Raw genomic sequence first — 6,772 nt, forward strand, 5'->3', positions numbered from 1 at the left:
TTATAATGGCTTTTTTTTTCTTGAATGAGAAAGGGAAAAAAAAGACTTATATTACTCATACCCATGTAAATTTTTCTTCCAGGGGAAAATGCAATTATTTAAATGAATCATAATAAAATAAACCCTAATGATTTCTAACCAGGAGCCTCAGTGGGACTCATCACTCTAGTCTTCCCAGTTCCTAAAGAGTAAGTGATTTGATTGTGGGTATGTGTGTGTGTTTATGTTTGTGTGTGTGTGTGTGTGTGTGTGTGTGTGTGTGTGTGTGTGTGTGTGTGTGTGTTTACAATATTTTCTCTCTATGGTGGTGGTGATTGGAGAGGGTGGAAGACTGATATTGCTGTTCTTGTCTCTTGATCTTGTCACCTTTTGTTTACTGGTTTTGAGGCTTGAGGGGAAGCTTTCTTCTTTTTCTACCCCCCCCCCACTTAGGAGAGGGAAGTTCAAGGTGGGGATTGCTACTTTGCACTGCTCCTTTTCTCCAAACCGCTTTCCCCTTTTCCCCCCCACCCCACAAACTCCTTGTCTAGTGCCTGTGTCCTTTCTCTTTGTCTTGTTTATTATAGCTGCCATTCTTCTCTCTTCCAATTTGCTTGTCATTTGCATACCTTTCCCTTCTCCTTTTTTAACCCCAGCAAAGTGGGGGGCGGGACGGAGGGGGGAGGGAAAGACGGGAGAGTATTACTTTCTTTTCAAAGATGTTGTCACCGGCAAAACAAAACAAAAACAAAAAAAAAAAAAAAAAAAAAAATGAAGCCAGTTTTCCAAAATTTTAGAAATGGATTCATTGACAATAGCGGAGTGCGTTTGGATCAACTGGATGGAGTTGCTGAGTGAAGTTTAGGGGGTAAGGCTTCTTGATTTGAGGGGTATAGTGTGTTTGAGTGGTAAGCTTTGAGGACCGATGATGCAGAAAAGGTGTTTTAGGGTCGAGAGTTGGAGAAACAGTGAATGTTCTTGGGTGGCTGATTCCAGAGCCAAAGGACACTTCTCCCCTCCCCCCAATTATTCCTGTCACTTTGTGGTGTTGAGGAAGAACCAGTGTCCAGTGGAAATGGTACCTAGAGTTTTGCCCTCTCTCAGCCTGAGAAGGGAAAAGTGCCTAGAGATAAGATGGGCAACTAGAGGAACTACAGAGGAAAAGAGTTAAAACTGCTCTCATCCTGGATTGAGAATCCAAGCAGAAATCTTAAAATGTGTGGTGCAGGATTGAGAGAGGAAGAGGGAAAAGTAGTTCTTAAAAGTGTTTTTCTCAGCTTTTTTTCTGTACTTCTGTGCCTTTGGATGAGCCAGCAGGTTACTTACTGCTCCAAAAGAAATTAAAGGTTGGGGAAAGGGGTGATTCTTTTGATAGCTATTCCAAGCTTCTCTGGACAATTCCACCCAGATATCTTTCCTTACCTAGTTTCTACCAAAGCTGAAATTGAAGAATATGCCTTTAGGAGAAAGATAGAGGGCCAGACTGAAATCTGGACTAAAGAGAGAGGAAACCAGGAGAGGAGGGGAAGAGTTTAAAATAATTCAAGGAGACAGGTTGAGGTGAGAAACTGGCATTCTTGGCAACCCTGCACCCTTAGCCCCAGGGAAAACTGAGGACTCACCTGCTTGTTTGTATTTTTCCAAGAACATTTATTTGTGTATGTTTGTGTGTGTGTGTTCCTTGTCTCCCTTGAAGCACAGAAAATTTAAAAAAAATTGGCAAGTATCCTTCTATGAGTGAAGGAAAAGAGATGCCCTGTCTTTTATGTCCTTTTTTCCTTTTCTCTAACCAACTCCTCTCTTTTAAATTATATCTCTCTTTTTATTTCCTTTATCAAACTATGAGGTCTGCTAACAAAGTGCGCATGGGCAAGGCTAAGACAGGTGTGTTGTGTCAAGAAAGACAGGTGCAAGTTCCCCTGTGTTTGTCTCTCTGTGCAGTCCCAAACCACAGTGCTTGAGGGTTGTCGAGGTTTAAGAATTTATGAGTGTCCTGGTTGATAGGATTGTTCAGGCCGAGAATAATTAAGCTGCTGGTGGGGTTTGAAACTGCCATGTGATATTTTTAAGAGATCTTTGGCAGCCCCTTTCCTGGGTTCTTCTTAGACTCTCATCTTCTAAGCAGTCATAGCCACCCCAACCCCCTACACACATACACTTTGGGCAGCAGGTGGAAGGACAAACATTACCTGTTTCTTCACTTCCCTGTGTTGTGTTTCATTTAGGTTTATTCTCTCAGGTTTGCATTTGGCTTATCAATAAAAACAGCAAGAAGGAAAGCAAAGGCAGTACTTTTTTGTTATTATTATTTTTTTAATCTATGGAGTGTGTGTGTGTGTGTGTGTGTGTGTGTTATACGCGTGCACATGTGCATGTACATATCTTGGTGATGCCAAAATCCAATCCCTCTGACACTGTTAAAGTTTATCATTATAATATGTCTTATACCTGTCCAGAAATAATAGATCTATGCAAATACTTATAAATTACTGATGTATAGTTTAAAAAAGGGAGAGTGGATTATTTATGAAACATTATCTTCCAAAAAGTAGGATATGACTGTCATTGTATCAGGCATGGAGTCAGAATGGATGTCCTAGGCATTGCTTTACCTATAGAAGAAAACCTGAATATAAGCTCTGTGAATTTTCATTCTTCTTTGATGAAAGATGTAGCCTGGTAATGGTAAAGAATCTCAAGAAAACTTCTTAGCATTGTGAAATTAAGTGGATGTTGTGTAGAGAGAAGTAAAAAGAAAAAGCTGTAGGAAGGGCATTTATGCATTCAATATGTACATTTATATACAAAATAGACATATCTTTTGTAAATGGCCAAATTAAATTCCAGAAGAGATTTTAGTGAGTTGTGGGAAAGAAGAAAGTGGAAAATGATCCTTTCTAACTAACAGCATGAAGTCTTAGAAGCTAACTCATTTCTTTTCTCACCTTAGTTATGAGCTTCTTTAAATAAAATGGATTGCATGGTAGTAAGTTAAGTGGGTGTATATTTTTTTAAATTTTGTTTTGTTATTGTTTCCATGAGAATGGAATTGGATGAGGCATTTATCCTTTAGGCTTACATACATTTAAGTTTTCACAACCTCTTCCTTAGTTGCTTTTGAAGTTTTTACATGTCTAAAATTTCATTTATGGCCAGGCCAATTTGTTTTATTTTTAACAAAGTTTGTCTTTGGTGGAAGCTTATTAGTAAATTTGTGAATCTTCCTTGCATTGTTCTGTTAAGCTTCATCAGAATATTCTAAAATAATACGGTATAGCATATCTCACATAATCTTTGTTCACACTTTTGTTCTTTCTCAACATCTTTCTTCTCCCAACAATACTTGAAATCTTAAAACATATTCTGCCCTTATCTTTATACACTTAGGCTTGCTCTTTGTTATTTAAAAAGTAAATGAACCCCTTTCTCACTAATTTCTTAGTAAAATTCTAGGGTTGTGGCATGTATGTAACTGATAGTATTGATAGTTTTAAGATTCAGGTTTCACAAAGTGCAGTGTAAGAAGGCTACTTAGTTTTAATAATGTAAAAGTTGGTTATGATTGATATTTGACCTCAAGATTCTGATTTAGCATCTCTTTAACTTGGAAAGACAATTTAAGCTAGGAAGTTTATAAACCTTATTGCCCATTGAGTTATTAGGCTTCATAGGACATTATGAAGTATAATTTGCAGAGAATTTAATGATTATTTAGATATTCAACCAGGAGGAGAAATTTAATTTTTTTCCCTTTTAGGTTTATTTTTATCTTACTTACTAGTCCAGTGAATTATTATTTTGGAAATACATGTGAAAATGCTTACATGTAAAACTTTGGTACCCAGAATATTTATTATACTTATTCTTAAGGATAGATGACATTGCTTTTACTGTAAACCTAAAATCAGCCATTTCGCAGGTGAAAAATTTAAGGAATTTTTGATGATGTGGAAGAATCTTAATAATGAAGTAGTCATTACTTCAGAACTCTGTTACTATGATAGGCACTATTGGCAATACAATCATAACTAATTGAAGTAGTAATTGGGGGGTAATGGGTTCCTGAAAGTAAATGTCAAAGCATTTTTTTTGCCACTAATAGGAAGGAGAAGCTATCGCAAAGAAAAAGTTGCTAATTAACAGAATTAAATTTGTCACTTTTCAGTACAATTGAGGAGAGTTAAGTGATTTAGGGCCACTTAAATCACCTGATTTTTTTTCTTTCAGATTTATGCATTGCTAGATCAATTAAAATGTTCCCTATTAATGACATTCTATTTCAATTTCATAACTCCATTGACCTAAGTTAGTTAGAATCCCATCCAAAGGGTATATCTACTCAGATGAAGTCAAGTGGAGAGTCTTCCAATTTATTCAAATAATTTGATCAGTAAAGGCAGCTAATATAAATAATTTAGGTACCAAAAAAAGCCCCACCTTTTCCCTTTCTCTCCCCATAATAAATTATTTTGCTTAAACTACCTAGAAATATCTTAAGCACAATCAGTCTTGTTTTGGAAATATAGCTGTAGCAAAAGTAGCCTCTTCTTTTGTAAAAGCAGAGAACATTCCATTAATAAATTAATATAGCAGTGTTCCCCCTGGAATTTCTTAATAAATAGTCTTCATTGTTAGCCCTTGACCCATGGTTTTTCTAGAGATTCTTTATGCCAAATTGAATACCCCACACTTAAGATTTTACTAAAGAATCTTTTGAAGCTGTTCATTCCTTATTTGACCTTATCTGAGCTTTTTCTAGCTAAACCTGCTGTGCTTGCATCCCTATTCTAGGATAGTTTTCAAATCATATGTTATATTAAGTTTTTATATGCCAACAGGGACAGCCAAATAGCTGCATTACAAAAATCAAAATCATATATGCATTTTTAATAATAAGGAATTTTCAGAGAAACAATGTAGATATTTAGTCACTAATTTGTTACCTCAAATTCCATGTTATGTTTTTATATCTTTGTGATAATAATATTTTATCATTATGCATAAATATATATTTATTTTACATTATGCCAAGTATAAATATTAAAATTCAACTAAAATGAAAACAGTAATCAACACAATTAACACTTATCTGTTTAGTACAGATATTGTGAAAAGTTTTCAGATGTTTTCAACTAAGAGGATGACACTATAGTTCAATCTTTTAAAAAGAACCCTCTAAAGAATTTTTAAATCACAGAACCCTTACATATGTTTGTGTATATATGTAACATAAGTATATACACAAACATATACATCTAAATGGTTTCAAGTAAATTAGTTTATAGATCACTTAGAAGTATATTTTAATATGTTAGTACCTTCACAGACATTTGAGAATTATGAAATTGTTCTGAACAAGTAGAAGTCGTGGCTATTATCATTTGACTTTATCTTCATGAGTGTGTCATTTAAACACTATTACTCTGGGGTCAATAGATCAAATGCTACATTCTTTGAATAAGTTTACATATTATTTTCTCTATATATGTGATTAGAAATAATTCTAAAATGGCAATCCAAGACATGGAGTTCAATATGCCCAAGTTTTCTCAATATATACTAGAACTTATTCAATATTTAGTCAGAAAATGTTGACAAGTTGAATCAGAATTTCCAAAAATCTTTTTAGTTTGATAAGATTTAAGAGATCCCTCAGATTATTATTTTTTGAGCTGACTGCTAAATTGACACTCATCCCTTGGTGAAGATGAAAGAGAAAGACAGACTGAGCAATATTACTTCCCAAAACCTTAGGAAGAATTCACCTCCTTTCTTGGCACATATGAAATACTGGGATACAGCTGTTGATACCTGGGTTAGATGAGAGGAAGTGTAGTTGACATGAAAAGAAAATGGCAGCTGAAAAGGAAGGATGCCTGAGGATGACCTTATGCTCTTTCTCATAACAGTATGTAATTTCCTGAGCCCCTGTCTCAGAGATGATGTTCCTATGACAAAGATTAGCCAAAAAGAAATTCCAGATTAGGTGTTAAGGTAAACAGAAGGAAAGGACAATACACAGAAAGTATGCTGAAGGTTTTGATTGGGAATCAGTTCATTTTTATTACTTTTGCAGATGGAGGTGAAGTATTTGAACAAAGAAAAAGATAAATGTTAAAAACTGATGTCAGGGGTCTTGATTTTTGGAAAGTTAATGTGAAAAGAAAGTATTATCTTTTAGCTCTTTTTCCCCTTCAGTGGACCTCAAAAGCCTTCAAGTTACTTAAGTCTTCCTGTGATCATTGGTCTAGTTTTGATATCCCATCAGTCTATCTATCATGAGTTGATATTCATTTAGTCGTGGATTGTTCTTTTACAATTGTCTGTCTATCTCACTATCTGTATGTTTTCAGATCTTTTTGGTTACTGAAAAATGTCTTGCCGATTATACTTCAATTTCCCAGGCCTAAGTGAAATACACCTACAGTATGCCTCCATGGGGCTTGTAATTGTGCTTCTGGTTTTCTAGAGCTAACTGGTTTCATTAATAATTTCCATATATCTACAACATTCAAAATTGCATATTGAACAAAGTATTAAGTTTCCAATCTTAATTCAGAGGATCCATTTTGTTCCCTTGAATGCAAAGAGTTTGAAATGTAAGCAAGCAAAGTATTTTTTTCATAACAATCTAAAAGAAAATTTCTGAAAATGCTCTTAGTTCATCCAAACACCGTGGGCAAAGACGGCAGGAGGAACTTTGACGCTTTGCACATTGTTACTATCTAAGCACTGAACATTTTCTTGATTTTTACAGGTTATTTCATGCTGAAATTATGCCTATTTGCATGGA

General features: G+C 35.0%; 1 protein-coding gene across 5 annotated transcripts in view; it reads left to right on the plus strand.

Moving 5' to 3' along the window:
* Window positions 1-6,772, plus strand: part of PROX1 (prospero homeobox 1) — a 58,346-nt gene that overhangs the window by 698 nt on the left and 50,876 nt on the right. Inside the window, exon 2 of one of the 5 annotated variants that reach the window (XM_074309140.1) lies at window positions 83-188. The exons of the other annotated variants lie outside the window; for them this stretch is intronic. The gene's annotated coding sequence lies outside the window, so the exon portion shown is untranslated. The remainder of the gene's footprint in view (window positions 1-82; window positions 189-6,772) is intronic. 5 annotated transcript variants of the gene reach the window in all.

The sequence above is a fragment of the Sminthopsis crassicaudata genome, chromosome 4 (assembly GCF_048593235.1).
Source record: "Sminthopsis crassicaudata isolate SCR6 chromosome 4, ASM4859323v1, whole genome shotgun sequence".
NCBI lineage: Eukaryota > Metazoa > Chordata > Mammalia > Dasyuromorphia > Dasyuridae > Sminthopsis > Sminthopsis crassicaudata.